The sequence below is a fragment of the Dipodomys merriami genome, unplaced genomic scaffold (genome assembly GCF_024711535.1).
Source record: "Dipodomys merriami isolate MVZ:Mamm:240054 unplaced genomic scaffold, mDipMer1.0.p SCAF_7, whole genome shotgun sequence".
In the NCBI taxonomy this organism is placed as follows: Eukaryota; Metazoa; Chordata; class Mammalia; order Rodentia; family Heteromyidae; genus Dipodomys; species Dipodomys merriami.
In genome coordinates, this window is record NW_027206290.1 from 17,134,210 (window position 1) to 17,154,347 (window position 20,138).

At 41.9% G+C, this 20,138-nt stretch overlaps 1 protein-coding gene across 3 annotated transcripts in view; it reads left to right on the forward strand.

The window, feature by feature from the left end:
• The first annotated feature begins 226 nt into the window (after positions 1-226).
• The window catches only part of Lrrc8c (leucine rich repeat containing 8 VRAC subunit C), a 75,365-nt gene continuing 55,453 nt past the window's right edge, over positions 227-20,138 (forward strand). For all 3 annotated transcript variants that reach the window (XM_070007600.1, XM_070007599.1, XM_070007601.1), the window contains exon 1: positions 227-359. The gene's annotated coding sequence lies outside the window, so the exon portion shown is untranslated. The remainder of the gene's footprint in view (positions 360-20,138) is intronic.

The following is a 20,138-nucleotide window of genomic DNA, read 5'->3' on the forward strand; positions in this document are numbered from 1 at the left end:
CCGGGTCGGGGGAGGCCCCGCGGGGCGGAGGTTCCCGCGCGCCGCCGCCTGCGTCACAGCGGGGCTGGCGCGGCGGAGCGGGGCGCGCGGCGGCGACCCCGGGCCCGGGCGCTGGGCGGCGCTGGCTGCCGGGCCGGGCTGCGCGCGGGGCGGCGCTGGAGGCGGAGGCCCGCGGGGCGGGGCGGGGCGGGCGCTGCGTCCCCGCCCGGAGCCCGCGGAGAGGACGAGGAGGGAGGCGCCGCCGAGGCCGCAGTGCTCCGGCCACGCCGAAGCCCCGCGCAGCGGCCCCACGGCTGACGGCCGCCGCCGCCGCCCGCCGAGCCCCGCCGGAGCCCCGGGCCGCGCCTTCGCGCCCAGAGGTAAGGGCGGGGACCGCGAGGGGATGCGGGGGGCGGAGGGACCCGCGGGAGGATGGCGGGGACCTGCGGAGGGACGGCGGGGGGCGGCCCGCCGGGGCCACCGGGCTGGGTGCGCTGGGGCGCGCGCCGCAGCCCGAGCCCGCTCGCATTCCCGCCGCCCCCCCCCCCGCCCCGGTTGTGGACGGGCGGAACGGGGTCGCCCGCCCTGGCGTGGGGGGGGGGTCCTCGGGGCCACCGCTGCTCCAGCCCGGGACCCGCCGAGCCTCTCCCCACGCCAGCCCCGCGCCCGGGGCCCCCGGGACCCCTCGAGCCCTGGACCCCCCGCGCCGGCTGGGCGCGGCCCCGCTCGCTCCGGGGCCTGGGACGGGACACGCGGGGAGAAATCGCGGTCGCGGCGGACGCGCGGGTGGGCGGCATCGCCCGGGAGAGCCGGGGCTGTCCCCCACCCCCCTTCCCCGGTCTTCCTCCCCGCTCCGCCTTCGTCAGCGCCGGGGTGCGGAGGGGATGTGGGGGTCTCCCGGGGCCCCGCGCGTCCTCGCTTACCTGCGGGACCGAGGGGACAGAAGCCGGGCGTGCGGGCCGGCGGTGGGCGCCAGCCCCGCGCCCCCTCCATCCTCAGCTGAGTGCCCTCCCCATCCTCTCCCCCACCATCCTCCTCCGCCATCCCTGTTGGTTCCCAGCCCCGGGGCAGCCTTCGATTGTGCCCCGCGGGGGCTGAGGTCTTCTCTCCCCCTGCTCCCCCTCCCCCTCTCACCGTCCCCCCGCCCCCCCGCACTCAAATGACTTCCTTCAACCCCAGTACCCCACCTAGCTGGGCAGTCCAGGCTGGCACCCGGTCCACCTTCTTGGGCTGATGATATCTCAAAGTGTTAGGGCCAAACTTGGGTTCAGATGCCGTCAGCGCTTTCCTAGCAAACCAGTTAGGAAACATGTTTTGGGTTCCCATCTCTTTAAAGAGACAAATAAGGACCAATCAGGCTTTATGTTGGGCGTTCGGCAGGGGGGGTGCGGGGGAGGCTTGAATTTTCTGTGAATGATCAAACCTGGGACAGGGGGAGTAGGAAGTAGAGGGAATCAAAGACTGCACTAGAGTCAGAAATGAAGCCTTCACCAAAGACCCGGTGCTTGAACCGATAGGTGCTAATTTCCTAAAGGTTGGACAAGGCTTCAGCATGGATGGGACATTAAGGTGACATTACGGATGACAGAGGAGAAAAAGTAATCCTTGGCCAGCACCATCTGTTTTATACGTGTATATGTTCTCCTTGTTTTCTGATGACTTGTCGAAAAACGACCCAGCCCAGATTGCAATCTGAACTTCACAGAAGTCGCTCAGATTCATAAACCATGGTAGATGTGGGTGCAAAGTTAGCAGATTAGATGTTCACAACTCTAATGTATTCAGATTTCTTGTGATTAGCTTAAACAAAGGAGCGGGGTGGGGGGGGCAGTGGAAAGCAGTTTTTGCAAAGATGGATAGTTTCCAGGGTTCGCATAATAGACTGGTCACAGGGGTCCATAACCCATTGCTGAGATGGGGGTAGTTACAAACTTCCTTTTCTTTCTCTTTCCTACGGCTAGGGATTAAATCCAGCACCTTCCACATGCTAGGCAAGTGCTCTACCACTGAGCTAATCCCAGCAACAATTTTCTTACTAGTAAAATTGCCCAAGCTCTTGTTAATAGTACTAACCTATGCTTTCTCAGATGGTCTATACACGTTATTTAATGAAGTATATTTTTAAAGAAAAATTCTTTTAGTTAAAAAAAAATCTAAGAAATGATCGTGTCTCACTTATATGATATTTATCTTTAAAAAACAACACACAGAAAATATCTTTAACTCCTTTTTAAGACCCAGTTTTCATCAAACTATAGTGACATCTTTTAAATATTTGGTAGCATTTTTGTTGTTGGTGGTCATGGGGCTTGAACTCTGGGCTTGGGCGCTGTCCTTGTGTTCTTCAGCTCAAGGTGAGCACTCTACCACTTGAGCCACAGCTCAAGTTTTTCTAGTGGCTTATTGGAGATAAGAGTCTCACGGACTTTCCTGCCTGGGCTGGCTTTGAACTGCGATCCTCAGATCTCAGCCTCCTGAGTAGCTAGGTTTACCGGCACATGGCTCCCTGGTAGCATTTTTAAGTGATATAATAAAGCTAATGTTGAATAAGAAATAAGGTAGAAACTATGATATTGACAAGATTTATGTTAATGATTTCATATGGTACATTGATATAATATAGTCTGGTTGCCTAATATAATCCAGGTACTTAACACAGTCTCAGGGTTTTATGACAAACTCCTAAGAGGAAATGGTGCCTGAATTCACATTTCATAGAAAGAAACAGCATTTGTGACTTGCCAAAGATCAAATCTCTAAGATAGTGCCTAAATGTGGACAAGGCTCCTTATTCTTAGGTGCATTGTTCCTGTTCTGTAAAGGCAGCTGCTGCTTCTTGGTGCCCGTATTGGGCCTTGAACTCACGGTCCTTAGTTTGTTGTTTTTTGGCAGTGCTCTACTACTTGAGCACAGCTCCACTTGGGGCTTTTTGGTGGCTAATTGGAGGTAAGACTTTCACAGACTCTCTTGCCCCGGGTGGCTTTGAACTCTCTTTTTTACTCTCTTGAGTAGCTAGGATTACAGGCATAAGCTACTAGCATTCCTCTTTCTTATTCTTTTTGACTTAAGTTTATCTGGAACTTGCCATAATGGTAGTTGTAATGCCCAGACTTTGCCACATCCCCAGTATGTGGTGGAGTTTGAATATTGAAACAGGGCCGTCTGTTTCCAAAACTGTCTTCTTGCTACCGATACCATTCAATGAATGATTCAAAATTCACCCTAATGGATGGTTCATGCCTACCCATTAACTCCTCTTGTTCCCACAGTGAAGATAGTTTCACAGGTTGCCTCAACACATCTCCCAAGATTTAATACTCTACCCTTGGAATGTTGGCCCTATCTCTAGCTCTGGGTCACTTATAGGCGCATATTACAAGCAAGCAAGGTTACAAAACTACACGGCTTTCCTTCCATCCTCCAATGTGTTCTAAAGGAAATTAAAATTGACATGGGGTGAAGAACAGCTTCAAGTGCTTTCAAGTTCTGCTCTGTTGCCCAAAGGAGGACAGAGGTGCTCACGTGTGGGACTTCTTTGAGGCCTGGTTTCCTCTAATGGAGTTATAAGCTTACCTAGCTGGATTGCTGTGTGAATGAAAAGCAACGATGCACGCAAAGGACAGCCCCTGGCACCTGGCAGGGGCTGGGGAGGATTAGCATCCTGTAGCCTGGCACTGATTGCTTTTCTGCTGTTCTCTGACTGTAGTTGTATGTGACTCGTGCACAGTGATTCTCAGGGCTCTTAGCAATCCCCTCTTGATGCAGCTGTGCAGAGTGAGATTGCAATCGGGTTTTAGCATCTTTAACTTTTGAGTCACATCCTTTTTTTTAAGTCTTGAATTAGAAATGTGGAGACACCTTCTTGTAGTTTTTCCTTTGTCCTACACTTTTTAGAAGATTACTAGCAGCAATTACTAGCAGTTCATTGGAATGTGTGTGTGTTTTGGCAAACACACTTTCCTGTTTTCTGCCTCTCACAGTCTCTCAGTCTTGCTTATCTCTCGGGGTGCCAAGACAATGCCAGTATCTCTCCATTGCACACTTGACCATGCCCCTACCAGCCCCTGCTTCAGCCTGAGTTTGCCTCTTCAGCAGGGCATCTCCACTGAAATCTGTTGTTGGCTCATTTACAATTTAGGCAACATGAATCCCAGTGCTAATTTTAATTTGTGTTTTTTTTTTCAAAAATTTCCCCCCAGGAAATGTCCTATGAAAAACTGGAACTTATTTCTTAGGAACATTTAAAAAAAATTCTATGTAGGCTTTTGTCATTGGTTTGTTTTTGTTTAGATGAGCACAATGGATTCTGTTTCCTGAATGAAAGACAAGTCATGTTTTCAGAGAGATCCTTACAGTAACTAGGAAAGACACCCAACTGTGTTTTCTATTGTATGATTTGTAGTGCCTTATTTTGAGGCTTGTCCATCCCCTTCTCTGTTAACTTAATAGGCCTTACCTGTTAAATTAGCAGAGAAGTTAGCTCTTAAAGTAGAGGCCAATTAGGTACCACACAAGATAGCTGTGTTTCATTAATAAATTGCTCCCAGAGTGATGTAATAATTAACCTTGATTGCAAACAGATTGAGCACATCAACTGCATTTAAGTAGTTGGCATGGAAGGTGGGGTAAGGAAGGGTCCAGATGGATTTCTTTAATTAGGACCTGGATTTCCTCGAGAGGAATGAATACCCCACCCCAGAAATTTGCCTTGGTGAGCAGGGCCGTTGCACACCACTATGGAGATGACAGAACTATGGAGACAACAGCCAGAAGGCACCACTCACTGCTGGCAGACCCAGTCTCCTCACATGGGTGAGAGAGAGAAAAAGACAGGGCAGAAGAAATGAAGCATGGGGGCTGGGGTGTAGCTCAGCAGCCAAGTGCTTGCCTATCCCAGGGCTAGCACAACGAAACAAGGGGCTAATCACAGAACTTGTTTTAAAGTAGTTGGGCATGAATAGATTGAAAAAATCCTAATTATATATATAAAAAAATGAGTAAGATGCCAGACATTAAAAAACCTTGAACTATCTTATGACTATAACTACTTTTGAAGAGTAAATTTAGGAGCATTTAATTTTCTGGCCTTTATTTTATTTTTTTGGTGCTGGTGATTGAACCTGGGGCTTTGCGCATGTGCTGTACCACTGAGCTACATCCCTAGCTCCTGGTCACTTTTTTTTTTTTTTTTTTAATAAGGACCCGTAGGAATAGGAAAGTTTAGCAAATTAAAAAACCAATTGTTGGAAAACTATTTTAAAACTTAGGGAAGTAATAGAAAATGTCCTACAGGACCAAAGTATTTTATGTCAAAGAAATCTAGGAGAGTTATATGTTCTTTAAAGATCCTTTGTAAGGGGCTGGGAAGGTGGCTCAGAGGTAGAGCGCTTGCCTTGCATGCATGAGGCCCTCGGTTTGGTTCCTTAGCACCAAATAAGCAGAAAAAGCTGGAAGTGGCACTGTGGCTCAAGTGGTAAAGCACTAATCTTGAGTTAAAGAGCTGAGGGACAGTGCCTGGGCCCAGAGTTCAGGCCCCACAACTGACAAAAAAAAAAAAAAAAAAAAAGAACCTTTGTAAGGATTCAAAAGACCCCAAATTATTCTCATACTAGAGAAATTTTTGAAGGAGTAAAATGAGTTTGGCTAAGCTAAAATGTGCCTGTTTTCATTTTTGTGTTATAAACATGATAGAACAAATTGAGAAATGCTTCCCCCTTCCCCCTTGCCTCTGCCCCAAGATAAAGCACAGAACCACAGGCACTTCATTTATAGACTACAACTATATGGTAGACCACACTCATCGTTTAAGATTGTGTGTGTTCACACACACATGTGTGCACACTGCTTCTGGGACTTGAACTCAGGGCCTGGGTGGTGTCCCGGGGTTTTTGTGCTCAAGGCTAGTTCTCTACCACTTGAGCCACAGATCCATTTCTAGCTTTTTTTTGGGGGGGGTGTTAATTGACAATTAGAATTTCACAGATTTTTCTTGCCTGGGCTGGCTTTGAACTACGATTGTCAGATTTCAACCTTCTGAGCTTCTAGGATTACAGAAGTGAGCTATGGCACTTGGCTGTTTTTACCCCTCTTTTCCATTTGAACTCATTTTTGCCAGGTGCAAAGATTGTTTAGAGGCCATAATGTCACACAAGCCGGATATTATGTCTAATCTAAAAGGCACAAAGAATAATCAGTATATCAATATATTTTTGTGTGACTACATATGATAACTTACAAATGCTCTGCAATTATACTGCTACTTCTTTGTCTTTATAAAGAGACTATTTTATTGGCTCTTCAACTGATACATATTTAAGCAATATTAGGCTCCTGCTTGTCTAATTTCACAGTGGCACAATCGTTCAATTGTGATCTCTCCCAATGCATCCTCTACCTGTAGCCCTAGTTCCTGTATGGATATCGTTCCCCAAGTGTAACTCAGTCAACATCCTTTGTTCATTTCTGCCAGGCTGAGAGTGCTCTGTCATTAGCCATTCATTCTGGTGACTGGTCCATTACATATAAGTTTGTTTATGGGTATCAAAGAATTTACACTTTCATCCACTTATGATCATGAGATTTCGGGGCAAGGGATATAAGTTGGTGCTAGATCACTTGCCTGGAATGTGTGAGGTCCTTGTTTTGGTTCTCAGCACTGTACATATGCACACACATATCAAAATGTTCCATTTACAGTAAGTAGATAACTGGTGAGAGTAAAGACCCGTAAGTTGTCCTTGGCTTTCCCATGTCTGGACCTTGCCCAGCTTCCGGTTTCTGTTGCTGTTGTAGAGTCTCTGTTAAAACTGATCAAGTCTCTATTAACCTCTGATCACACACCTGTAATCCTAGCTACTCAGGAGGCTGAGATCTGAGGATCATAGTTCAAAGCCAGCCTAGGCAGGAAAGTCTGTGAGACTGTTAGCTCCAATGAATCACCAAAAAGCTGGAAGTGGAGCTGTGGCTCAAGTGGTAGAACACTAGCCTCAAGCACAAAAGCTCAGGGACAATGCCTAGACCCTGAGTTCAAGCTGCAAACCAGCATTAAAAAACAAGAACAAAAACCCCCAATGTGTTCAGCATCTGGAGCCTGTCATTCACTGGCCTGCTCCAAACAACTCATCCTTACCTCCTTCATGTCTTGTTTTAACCATATCACCCTTTTCCTTTATACTCACACACATCTTTGAACATCTTTTCTCTCTCTCTCTCTCTCTCTCTGCTATTGGGAGCAGCAGGCTCGAGGACAGTGTCTTTATGTGTCTTTCTCTCCAGTGTCTCCAGTCGTGTGCAAAGTGCCTGAGACAGAGGTGCTCCAGAAATTCTCCTGCAGTAAATATCAGTGTATACTTTCCAGTGACATTTCTTATCTGCCATCTTGGACCATATTTGTATTCTTGGAATGAAATTTGGTAGCCTAATCAGAAATTGTTATTTTTAATAGAAATAACTTTTGTGAAGACGTGATTGCAATTTAGGGAAATACACCTAACATAAGAAACATGAAGTCAGGGTATCCTAGGTTGAAGTCTCTAAATAAGCGAAAGCTATGAGAATGCCTGGCTGGGTCTTGCTAGTCTCGTGTGTGTGTGTGTGTGTGTGTGTGTGTGTGTGTGTGTGTGTGTGTGTGTGTGTGTGTGTGTGTGTGTGTGTGTGTGTGTGTGTGTGTGTGTGCTGGGTCTTGCTAGTCTCGTGTGTGTGTGTGTGTGTGTGTGTGTGTGTGTGTGTGTGTGTGTGTGTGTGTGTGTGTGTGTGTGTGTGTGTGTGTGTGTGTGTGTGTGTGTTTGTCAGACCTGGGGCTTGAACTCTGTGCCTGGGTATTGTTCCTGAGCTTTTTGTGCTCAAGGCTAGTATTCTACCACTTTGAGCCACAGTGACATTTCCAGCTTTTTGGTAGCTAATTAGAGATAATTGTCTCACAGGCCTTCCTGCTGGGTCTGGCTTTGAACCAATCTCAGCCTCCTGAGTAGCTAGGATTACAGGCATGAGCCACCAATGCCTGGCCTCTCTGTGTATCTTAAGAACTTGTCCTAATTAATAAAAATTGCTCCGTGGTGCCTCTCACATCTCTTAGAGGTTTATTAAAATTGGAAACATAGTCACATAATCTTCTTTTTGTTGGTACATGGGGAAAATGTAACTTATAAATCCAACTTCTGGGAAATCTTATAAAAGGTTTTTTTAGTCAATAATAGCATGATTGTTTTGAAGCCTTGAAGTTTTCATTAGGAAAACATTGTCAGGAGAATTTATTTTATTTTCTGTGACATTAGCAAGGTCAATATAAAGTACTACTCAATTTAGGGAATACTGGCCGCACACACAGCATTCTAGTTAATGCCCAGCTATCTGGGTTTTTTGGAAGAGCGAGCATCTGTGTGTGGGGCATGCAAGGTCTACATCTTTGAATGAAGTATTTTAGCATTTTATCTATGGAAACATATATTTATATAAGTGCCTCCATGATGGACCAAGTGCCTTGGTCTTATAGCAAAGATTTGAAGAGCTGGGCAAAGGAAAAATAAGACAATGAAAGGAAACAGGCAAAACCAAGCAATTAAATTAATTGAAGGAAAGTATAGGGTGGGACCTTTGAAGAAAAAAAAATCATCAAGCAGACAATCTACGTGAATATACTTGATGTTTTATTTCCATCGCTAGGCCACCAGTAGTTAGAAGAGTGCACAACATGTAGCAAAAGGCCAATAAATGTTTTCTGAATGAATAAATACATGAAAATTCAAGATGGAGAAAAGACTGTCATTAGCATAGAAACAAATATTAGAAGAGATTGGTACTGAATAACTAGCAAATGGTTAGGAAAAACATTTTGGACAAACAATTTGCCAGCAAAGCTTTGTTTAGGTCTTATATACAAAAGATTTCTGGTAGGTCTATCAAAAAATGTGGCTTCAAGTCTAACTTAAAAAAAAAAAATCACAGCTCCACCCTTGCTCTTCTTTTGTGTTCTTTCATAAGGGGTTATTAGGAGCCAGGAAATTAAGTTCCTATTTATTTGTTGAAATTATATTTTTATCTTTAAGTAGTTGTACGAGAGAGTTACTATTCAACATTTTAGTTTGTAAGAACAATGCATGCTAATCTGTGTCACCCTGTTCATCATTCTCCCCCACCCGTCCATCCCAACCAGTCCTTCCCCTTCGTTTCTTTAGTTTCATAGGATATTAAGCACTTTAAATTTTTTCTTCTACATATTGTATTAGTATCAATCAGCTGTATAAAAGAGTTTCATTTTGACATGTCCATATACGCACACATGGTGTATTGATCCAGCTGCCTCCCTCTGTCATTCTCCTCCTTCTCCCTCCCCCTCTGCCTGAGCCCAAACCAATCTCACAAGCTTCTTTGTTCCATTTTCACACATGCATGTAAAGTATGTTGACCATATTTATGCTCCTTCACCCTCTCCATCCCTCTAGAACCCACAAGCTGGACAGGACCTGTTTTGAATTGTTGTCATTCTTTTTTTTCTTTAGTTGATGCTAATGGTTCAAAGAGATTTCACTGTGCTATTTCACACATGTATATGCAGTGTTATTACCAGATTGATCTGCTTTACTCTTACTTTCTTCTATCCCCACAAGATTCAACTAATGTAGCCATCCCCCCAAGAAGATAAACTCCTGTCTTCATTATAGTAACTTAAAAAGTGCTTCAGCATGTTTTACCAGAAATATATATATATATATTTCATAGAAGGAGATTGTGAAAATAACTTGGTGTTAGGTCTTACCCTAGATACATTTAGTAGATAACCTTTACAACTCTGTCTTGGTCAAGAAAAAGTCCTTCATTCCATTTGTGTGTTAAGATCACTGGATTTATTACCTACCCATTTCACTTTTTTAGATTTCTTCATTTGTATTGTACAATCACAGCTTTGTGATTGCCAGCAATGTCTGATAAATGCTGATTATATACTGCTTGGCTCCATCAAGAAAGATTCTCAAAGCATAAACTAACACTGCTTCAAAGTCACTATTTTGTCCAGTGTATGGACCTGGACTTCTATATTTCATATGTTCTGTCTTATTTAGCATATTTTACTTTAAAAGATGCAGCAAGAGGTGCATAGTAACTCATCTAAACATTTTGTGTTGTAAAGTTCAACATGATGTGATTGTGAGCAAAGGCATTACCTTCTTTTTTGAAGGCTCTAGAGTTACATTGTTTTCATTGCTTCTTTCCAGCTGGCAGGGATTTTGCCTGTAGTTTTTACTACTGTGACAGCCTTGTTTTCTTAAGGACCTTCTTTTCCCCTAAGATTCTTGCTATACTAGGAAATTACATTATTTGCTACCTTAAAAGTCAAGAGTCTGAAGACCTGGTATTGTATCTAGAAAGGATGTTGTAGGCATTGTAACCATTTATAAAGTGTAACCACTAGTATCTTATTAGTGTGATTGTAGTTTCTAAATGTGCAGCATGTGACAAAATAGCCCAATCATTATATACTATTAGGAAGTAGATTCCTAAGAACCTATGCAGATAAAAATATCATATCACGGACAGTTTAAAGTGTCTAAGTGACAAGTGATGACAGTTATTCTGTGTGGATGAGGCAAACTACACATGCGTATCACATATAGTTAGAATAAAGTTTATCAGCCAGACACTCGTGACTCATGCCTGCAATCCTAACTACTCAGGAGGCTGAGGTTTGAGGATTCAAATTTGAGACCAGTCTGGACAAGAAAATCAACAAGCTGGTAGTGAAGCTGTGGTTCAAATGATAGTGCCAAGACCCTGAGTTCAAGCCCTAGTATCAATGGAAAACAAAACATCTCTCCCCAAACATTCTGTGAAAAAAAATATAGTCCTGATGAGTTAACAGATACTCTCACAGAGAACTGGGAACAATAAAAACAACAAAATAGAAAAACTAAAATGGAAAATCTGTTGGATAGGCTTAGCAAATTAGAGAAAACAGAAATATATCAATAGAAATTTGCAATCTGAAGAATAGAAAGAAAAATAGTTGAACATACTAGACAGAGCCATGTTAACACATAGAATAATATCAAGAGTATAGCAGCGGTTCTTTCTAAAAGATGCCTGAAGCGACCTGGGGAATGATCTGCCACTCTTTTGACCAAGCCATCTGGGGCAGGAAAGTCCGTGAGATTATCTCCAATTAATCACCAGACATTGTCCAAAAAGAAATGTACTTTTTTTTTTTTTTTTTTTTTTTTTTGTCAGTCATGGGTCTTGAACTCTGGGCCTGGTAGCTGTCCCTGAATTCTTCAGCTCAAAGCAAGTGCTCTACCACTTGAACCATAGCACCACTTCCGTTTTTTTGGTGGTTTATTGGAGATAAGAGTCTCATGGAGGGCTGGGAAGAGCGCTTGCCTTGCATGCCTGAGGCCCTGGGTTCGATTCCTCAGCTCCACATAAGAAAAAAGCCGGAAGTGGCGCTGTGGCTCAAGTGGTAGAGCGCTAGCCTTGAGCTGAAGAGCTGAGGGACAGCGCCCAGGCCCAGAGTTCAGGCCCCACGACCGGACTAAAAGAAAAAAAAAAAAAAGAGTCTCATGGACTTTCCTGCATGGGCTGGCTTTGAACAGTGATCCTCAAATCTCAACCTCCTGAGTGGCTAGGATTGCAGGCGTGAGCCACCAGTGCCCAGCTAAGAAATGTACTTTTTACCTGACTTATATAAAACTCCTCTGTATATCACCTTTATAATAACAATAAAGAATAAAAATCCCCCAATTTGATGAAAAATGTAGATTTACAGATGATAGAAGCATCTCACAGTATAAAAGGTTAAATACAACAAACCATTTTTAAGCATCACCACAGACCAATCTCTGGACACCAAGGATAAAGAGGAAATTATGGGAAATTAAAATACACAGGATAGCAGCAACACAAATGAAGATAAAAAGCTGGGCACTGGTGACTCATGCTAGTACCTAATCCTAGGTACTCAGGAGGCTGAGATCTGAGGGTCGCAGTTCAAAGCCAGCTGGGCAGGAAAGTCCATTAGACTATCTTCAGTTAACTAACAGAAAACCCGAAGTGGAGCTGTGGCTGAAAGAGTTAGAATGCCATTGTTGAGCAAAAGAGCTCAGGGACAGCTCCTAGGCCTTGAGTACAAACTCCATGACTAGCCAAAAAACAAAAACAAAAAAAAAGATTAAAGAAAATAAAAACAGAGGATAAATGAGGTTATTGTTGGAAATCTTAAGAACGTAGTCTCTGAGCTGGGCACCAGTGGCTCATGCCTGGAATCCTAGCTCCTCAGGAGGGTGAGATCTGAGGATCACAGTTTGAAGCCGGCCCAGGTAGAAAAGTCCTTGTAAGACTGTTATCTCTAGAGCACTCGCCTTGAGCTGAAGAGCTAAGGGAAAGCGCTCAGGCCCAGAGTTCAAGCCCCACAACCAAAAAAGAAAAAGAAAAAGAAGACTGTTATCTCCAATTAACCACTCGAAAACCAGAAGTAGCGCTGTGGTTCAAGAGGTAGAGCACTAGCCTTGAGCACAAAGAGGTCAGGGACAGTGTCCAGACCCTGAGTTCAAGCCTCACAATCGACGAAAACCAAAACAAAACCCAGTATTCTCTGGACACAGTAGAATTTGAAACCAGTAACAATAAGATAAGTAGAAATGCATCGATGAGCTATAAATAAAATGAGAACTTCTATTTATCTTTTGGTCCAAAATAAAGAGAATTTTAAGATATTTGCAATTGAATGATAAAAATGTAGTGTTGCTATTAACAAGAAAAACTGATTCGTCTTGGCCAGGTGCACAACAACTGTAATCCCAGTTACCTGGGATATAGCAATCAGGAGAATCACAGTTCAAGATCTATTGATAGTATTTTAGTCAATAAGCTTGCTCATGGTCCTATTTGGGAGAATACAGAGAGGAGGATCTGAGGCCAGCCTTGGCAAAAATTTGATACCCTACCTGAAAATAACTGAAAGCAAATAAAAAAACGAGTGTGTGGCTCAAGTGGCAGAGCTCTAACATAAAGCCCTGAATTCAAACCCTAGCACTGCCAAACAATAATGAGGATCCATAGCTAGTTAAGTAGATGATAGGTAGTAGATAGATGGATGTAATTTTTTAGAGCTTGATGTGCTTATATTAGAAAAGCCATTTAGAGCTGGAGACACAGCACAATGGTAGAACACTTAACTAGCATGCATGAAGCCCTTGACTTGACTCACCAGTAATGGAAGGGGAAGCAAAGGAAAAGAAAAGAAATATTTAATATCAATTATCTTTTTTTTTTGAGGGGGTGGGTCCGGTCATGGGGCCTGAACTCTGGGCCTGGGCTCTGTCCCTCAGCTCTTCAGCTCAAGGCTAGCACTCTACCACTTGAGCTACAGCGCCACTTCCGGCTTTTTTCTTTTTTGCTTATGTGGTGCTGAGGAATTGAACCCAGGGCCTAATGCATGCAAGGCAAGCGCTCTACCACTGAGCCACCTTCCCAGCCCCAATTATCTTTTTTTTAACCACAGGAAGCTAAATTAAACTACAAAATATAAATTGAAATAGAATAGTGGAATCAATGAAATGTAGAATGGATCAAATAAGCCAAATATTAAAAAAAGATGAATGAATCTGGAAAAAATCCATAAAAAAATTGAGATCTGAGGTGGATGGAGAGAAAAGCCCAAATTACCAAATCAGGAATCAAAGACAAGTGTCAGTATAGACCCTCAGATAGGGAGGAAATATTGTGAAAAATTGTATGTATGCCTGATACATTTAAGAGTGTAAATGGGGGGTGGGGAGAATCCCAAAAAAGCATAAACAATCAAGTTAGACAAATATAATAAATAACTTGGTAAACAAATATCAATAAGGAAAGCTTCAAACAAAAGGGGCTTAAATCCAAGAATGCAAGGTTGGCTTAACACTCAAAATGATGCCTCACTGTAATTCACCTTATTGAATGATCACAAGGATTTTCTCCCTATTGTCTCAGTGGTTGCATTCAGCATCCTGAAAGGGTTTCTCATAGCTGAGCTACATGTGATTACACGTTGCTTGTCCTCTTTTCACTTGACAGCTTTTCCTACAATGTGAGTACAATAAATGAAGCCTGCTATTTTTAACCTAATGAAGTAAGGAGCAAATCGGTTACACCTAATTATTTCTCTCATTCTTTAACTTGTGGGTGCCACATCCTGGATTTTACAGGAGAGAAGCAAAATCTTTGCTACCTAGATGATGTGTCAAGCATGTTCCGAGTAGAGCCTCAAGCTCTAGCTTGGCTTTTTCACTCATGGCTGGTACTCTACCAATTGAGCCATATCTCTGGCTAGTTAATTGGAGATTAGGGTCTCTCAGATTCACTTTATTGCTCCAAACTTGGAACATGATCTCAGACTGCAGGAATATCTTTAAATAATGTCAGGTGAGTATACAGATGAAGGCCTTAATAGAAGTGTCAGGAACACATTTTCCTGACAAAAAGAAGTGTGTATCAAGTTATTTTGCTTGATTCTTTTCTGTTATTTATAATTGTGAAATACAAAAGCAGGATACCTTATTGACCCTTCTGAAAGACCCTTCTTAAAGTTAGATGAGAAAATAAGTAGCCATTTCTCTCTGAGTGTAACATACAATAAGTAAACTTTATAGCTTTTATATTGAGAAAAGACCAAACTGAACATTTTTCTTTCTCACCAGTAATTTATTCTAACTACTTAAAGAAAATCTTATCTCAATGTTATTGTTCATGTAGGTCATGTAACCTAAACAGTGGTGAATGACAGTACTACAGGGTTTGATTTTAGTTTTTTAAAATATTATTTTATTGTTATTGTTATGGAATTGTACAGAGGGCTTACAATTCCATAAGTCAGGTGAAGAGTACAATGCTTCATGAACAGCATCACCTCTTTCTTTGCTTTTCCTCAGTTTATCCCTCTTGTCCCTGCCAACAAATTGCATAGCTTATTTTCTACATAGTGTCCACTGAAAATCATGTCTTCATTTGTTCTTCCCTCCATTTCTATGTGATTTTAGTTCGTTTGTTTTTGTTGGTCATGGGGCTTGAACTCTGGGCTTGGGCATCAACTCAAGGCGAGCGCTCTACTGCTTGAGCCACAGTACCACTTCCAGTTTTCTAGTGGTTTATTGGACATAGAGTCTCTCGGAGTTTCCTGCCTGGGCTGGCTTTGAACTGTGATCCTCAGACCTCAGCCTCCTCAATAGCTAGGATTACAGGCATGAGCCATTGGTGCCCAGCTGTGATTTTAGTTTTAATGATAAAAAACTTTATAAAGCATGTCAGATTCAATCTGTATAGTCTTATTTCAGTGTTATGAAGTGCAAAATATGTTTATGTATGGATATGGTAGGTCAAAACTATTGTATGATAATTATTTTATTACAGATTCTTTATTGACTTCACAGTGTTAATATTAGTCTATCATCTTAAAGTTGTCTTGAATTATAGTTTACATTGCTACCAGAAAAAGCACCATTCATATTAAAAATTCATCAGATCTCTGGGTGGGGTGCAATGGTGGCACACTTGCTTAGCATGCATAAAAACTTGGGTTTGATTCCAGAACCACAAGAACAAATGAGAACAAAAACTTATAAGAGCCGGGCGCTGGTGGCTCATGCATGTAATCCTAGCTACTCAGGAGGCTGAGATCTGAGGATCACGATTCAAAGCCAGCCCAGGCAGGAAAGTCCATGAGACTCTTATCTTCAATAAAAACCACTAGAAAACCGGAAGTGGTACTGTGGCTCAAGCGATAGAGGCTCGCCTTGAGCTGAAGAGCACAGAGACAGCGTCCAAGCCCAGAGTTCAAGCCCCACGACTGACCAAAAAAAAAAAAAAAACTTATTAGAAAAATAGAACATTCCATGATCTCGAACAATTCAGCACTATCTGAAATGTACAACTGTTAAGGAAATGTTAGTTATCATTCAATGTTGTTGAGTACATCTGTAGTCTTAAGTTTTTAACTAGCTGATATACCAGACAGAAGATTAATACATTCCGGTTAAATAGCTATCTATTGAAGAATATCCATAAACAACTTTATCTGATTATACCATATACCATTTAAGTTATTATTTACTTACACAGCCTACAACCAAATGATTAAAATTTTTTTTTTATTGTGAGAATACTGTACAGAGGAGTTACAATTACATGGGCAAGATAACGAGTACATTTCTTATCAAATTGTTGCCTCCTCTTTGTTTCCCCTTCCCATCCCTTCCCGTACTCCCCCCTTTTCCCACCTGATCCTTCCCCCCCCACCAAAGTTGTAAAGTTTGTTTTTCTTTTCTTTTTTGTCGGTCGGGGGCTTGAACTCTGGGCCTAGGTGCTGTCCCTGTGCTCTTCAGCTCAAGGCGAGCGCTCTACCGCTTGAGCCACAACGCCAATTCTGGTTTTCTAGTGGTTTATTGGAGATAAGAGTCTCACGGACTTTCCTGCCTGGGCTGGCTTTGAACCGTGATCCTCAGATCTCAGCCTCCTGAGTAGCTAGGATTACAGGCATGTAAAGTTCGTTTTTTGACATAACGACTAGTACATCTCTTTGTTGCAATGGGTCCACCTGTATCCCTAGTTAAGCGATTTGTTTTTTCCCTTCCCAAATGATTTTTAATATCACAAAATTGTATGACTCTCACATCATCATAATCTAATTTTGGAACATTCTTGCCACCCCCAAAAAGAAACCTGTACCCACTAACTGTCACTCCACCCTTCTCCTTCCTTGCTCAAAGAAATCAACAATCTATTTTTGGTGTGTAAAATGTCCTATTCCGGTAAGTGGTATTATGCAATAAACTGTTTTATGTTATTAGATTCTGTTACTCTGTAGTATGTGTTGCTCTCTCCCACTTTAGGGGTCAAATCCTAGCTTGTAACATGGCCTACTGCATTTTGTTCATCTGTTCATCATTATACATTTAGGCTGTTTCCACTCTGACCTATTAGGAATACTGGCTCCTGTAAAGATTCACATAGACTTTCATGTGGATACATATTTTCATTTCTTTTGGATAGTTATGTAAAGAAATAGAACTGCAAATGGGTATGGCAGCAATGTATTTGATATTTTGGTATAAATGATATATAATCTTACATCATGTCTGCAAGTGGAATAAATGGCTAAGACATTTCACTTTTTAATGAGATTCAGCCAGATAGTTTATTCATATTTGTCAGGATGTCTATTAAACTTCATTTTTCATAGATTTTATTCATAGTTGTTTACAAGATGTTCTTAAAATGTCCTACCCAACCTCTTTACACTTGGGTAAAAAGCTGATTAAAGCTGATCAGGGAGTTATTTGTATTATTATTTTTTAAAATTTCTTGTTCTCAGTAGCCTGCATACATACTGTCCATTAATTCCGAACTCATGATTTATTTTATTTTTTAAATTTTTTTTGTCAGTTGTGGGTCTTGAACTCTGGGCCTGGATACTGTCCCTGAGCTCTTCAGCTCCAGGCACACACTCTACCACTTGAGCCATAGCACCACTTCTGGTTTTCTGGTGGTTAATTGGAGATAAGAGTCTCAGAGACTTCCTGCCTGGGCTGGCTTTGAACTGCAATCCTCAGCTCTCAGCCTCCTGAGTAGCTAGGATTACAGGCATGAGCTACCAGCACCTGGCCAAACTCATTATGTTTCTTACATTTTTTTTCTTTAATGGAGCATATTGAGGGAGGGAGAAAATTTCAGATTCTCAAGCTCTAGATGTTTGTATGTGCTTATTAGCTCTGCCTAGAAAAAGTGAATTCCAGCTATTTGAATGACATTTATCTTCTTTCTGGAGGAGAGACAGAAACTTCTGAGAAATGAAACATTTTTTCCCTGGTTAACATTTCTGGCACAATTTATTCTTTGCTGGGGATGGTCGTGGAGGACATCTTCTGATACATTGTATATTACATCAGTTACAATCTCTTTAGTCTTATTTTTTTCAGTCCCTGTCAGCTGCAAACCTTGCAGAAAGTCTTAACACTATCTCTTGATAGCACCCAGGCAATGTCCCTACCTTCCCTTATTCTTACTAAAACCATTTGTGTACTGAGGTGTTTTCCTATAACAAGGACAAAATCCTGGGACTCCCATGACCTTTCTTAGAGGTTTTCAGAGTAGGTGACATGCTATAAGCCCAGTTGTACCTAAGCAAGAAATTCCTTGACCAAAAGATACGATATACAAATAGCTGCTGATACACACAGAATAGACACAGATACAAGACACTTTTGAGACAATTCCTGTCTACATTCAAAATACAAATATTTGTGCAAATATATACATGCACACACTCGCTGCAGACAAAACACAGACTTTTTTGAACTGTTTTCTCAAGATAATTTTCCAAAAGTTTTAAAAGATGACCCTTAGTCAAATGAATGTGTCAAAGTTTTATTTAACTCATAAATGATGGAGCCAGTAGGAAGACAGATGGGTTCAAAGAGAATTCAAGGAATTATTTTTCAGAAGAATGTCTGAATAACATTGCTGTATTAGATGGGAGAGAATAGGAAATGTACTTCAGAGAAATGAAAATCAAAATGTGTTGAGTTTTTGCTGGACTAAAACACAAGTCTGGGATTTAGTCACAAGTAATTAGATATTTCCTTAAATTACCTTTGGATGAGTCAGCCAAGTGATTCTTTAGTATTACAATGAGTATATATGGTTCTCCTTTTGCCATATTCCAAGTTTTTGAAGGTCTTTAAATAATGCTTATAGAGCAGGTCTTGGAGACTTTGCAATCTTAAATTATTGACAATGCCACGGCTTTTCTGTATTTTTTAAATAGATATGTACCTTATTAAAAATTTAAAATGGGCTGGGTACCAATGGCTCATGCCTATAATCCTAGCTACTCAGGAGACTGAGATCTGAGGACTCAGATTTGAAGCTAGTCAGGGCAGGAAAGTCTCTGAGACTATTTCTAATTAAGTACCAAAAAAAAAAAAAAAAAAAAAAAGCTGGAAGTAGAGCCTGTGGCTCAGTGTTAGAGTACTAGTTTTGAGCAAAAAAATGGTCTAGGTCAACTCCCAGGCTCTGTGTTCAAGCTCCAGGCCCAGCATATACCAACAAAATTAAAACAGATGGGGGCGGGGGAGGATGGGAAGGGATGGGAAGGGGAAACAAAGGAGGAGGCTACAATGCTTGATAAGAAATGTACTCATTATCTTGTCCATGTAATTGTAACCGCTCTGTACAGTATTTTCACAATAAAAAAATAAAAATTAAAAAGAATTAAAACAGATGAATATTTATTTAAAAATAGTAATAATAAGGCTATTTTGGGGTGGGATAAAAAATAAAGTTATATGTTAGTGCAAAGAACTTTTTTATGAAAATGAGTACGTTTTTCAAAACAAGTAGAGTGAGAAGCTGCAGAAGTTGTGTAGATTTCTTTAATATCTGGCAGGCAGTTCAGTCACTACCGCATATTCTGTGTTTACCAGAAAATGGATTAAAGAGGCAAATAATGTTTTGTCATTTAGGAAAATAGTATTTTTCCCACTAACTGCCACCAGGGACACACTTTTTTGTGTGTGTATGTGCCTGTCCTAGGACTTGAAGACCTGAGCATTTTTGCTCAAGGCTAGCACTCTAACACTTGAGTCGCAGCTCCACTCTGTCTGCTGCTGCTGCTGCTGCTGCTGCTGCTGCTGCTGCTGCTGCTGCTTCTGCTGCTGCTGCTGCTGCTTCTGCTGTTGCTTCTTCTTCTTCTTCTTCTTCTTCTTCTTCTTCTTCTTCTTCTTCTTCTTCTTCTTCTTCTTCTTCTTCTTCTTTCTTTCTTCTTTCTTCTTTCTTTCTTCTTCTTTCTTCTTCTTTTTGGTTGTTAATTGGAGATGTCTCATGGACTTTCCTGCCCAGGCTGGCTTTGAACTGTGATCCTCAAATCTCAGGCTCCTGATTAGCTAGGTTTACAGACATGAGCCATTGGAGCCCAGCTCAAAGACATACTTGGACAGAGACAAGAATCAATTGTGGGAGCAAAATGGAAGCATGGGGTCTAGTTAGGAAGCTGCTGTCTGGGGCATGGTGGTATGAAGTGCTTAGATTCTGGATCTCTTTTTTAAAGTTTTTTTTTTTTTTTTTTTTTTTACATGAGAGAAGGAAGTCAACATTGACTACAAGATTCTGAATCAAATACATCCAAGGATGCATTTCGT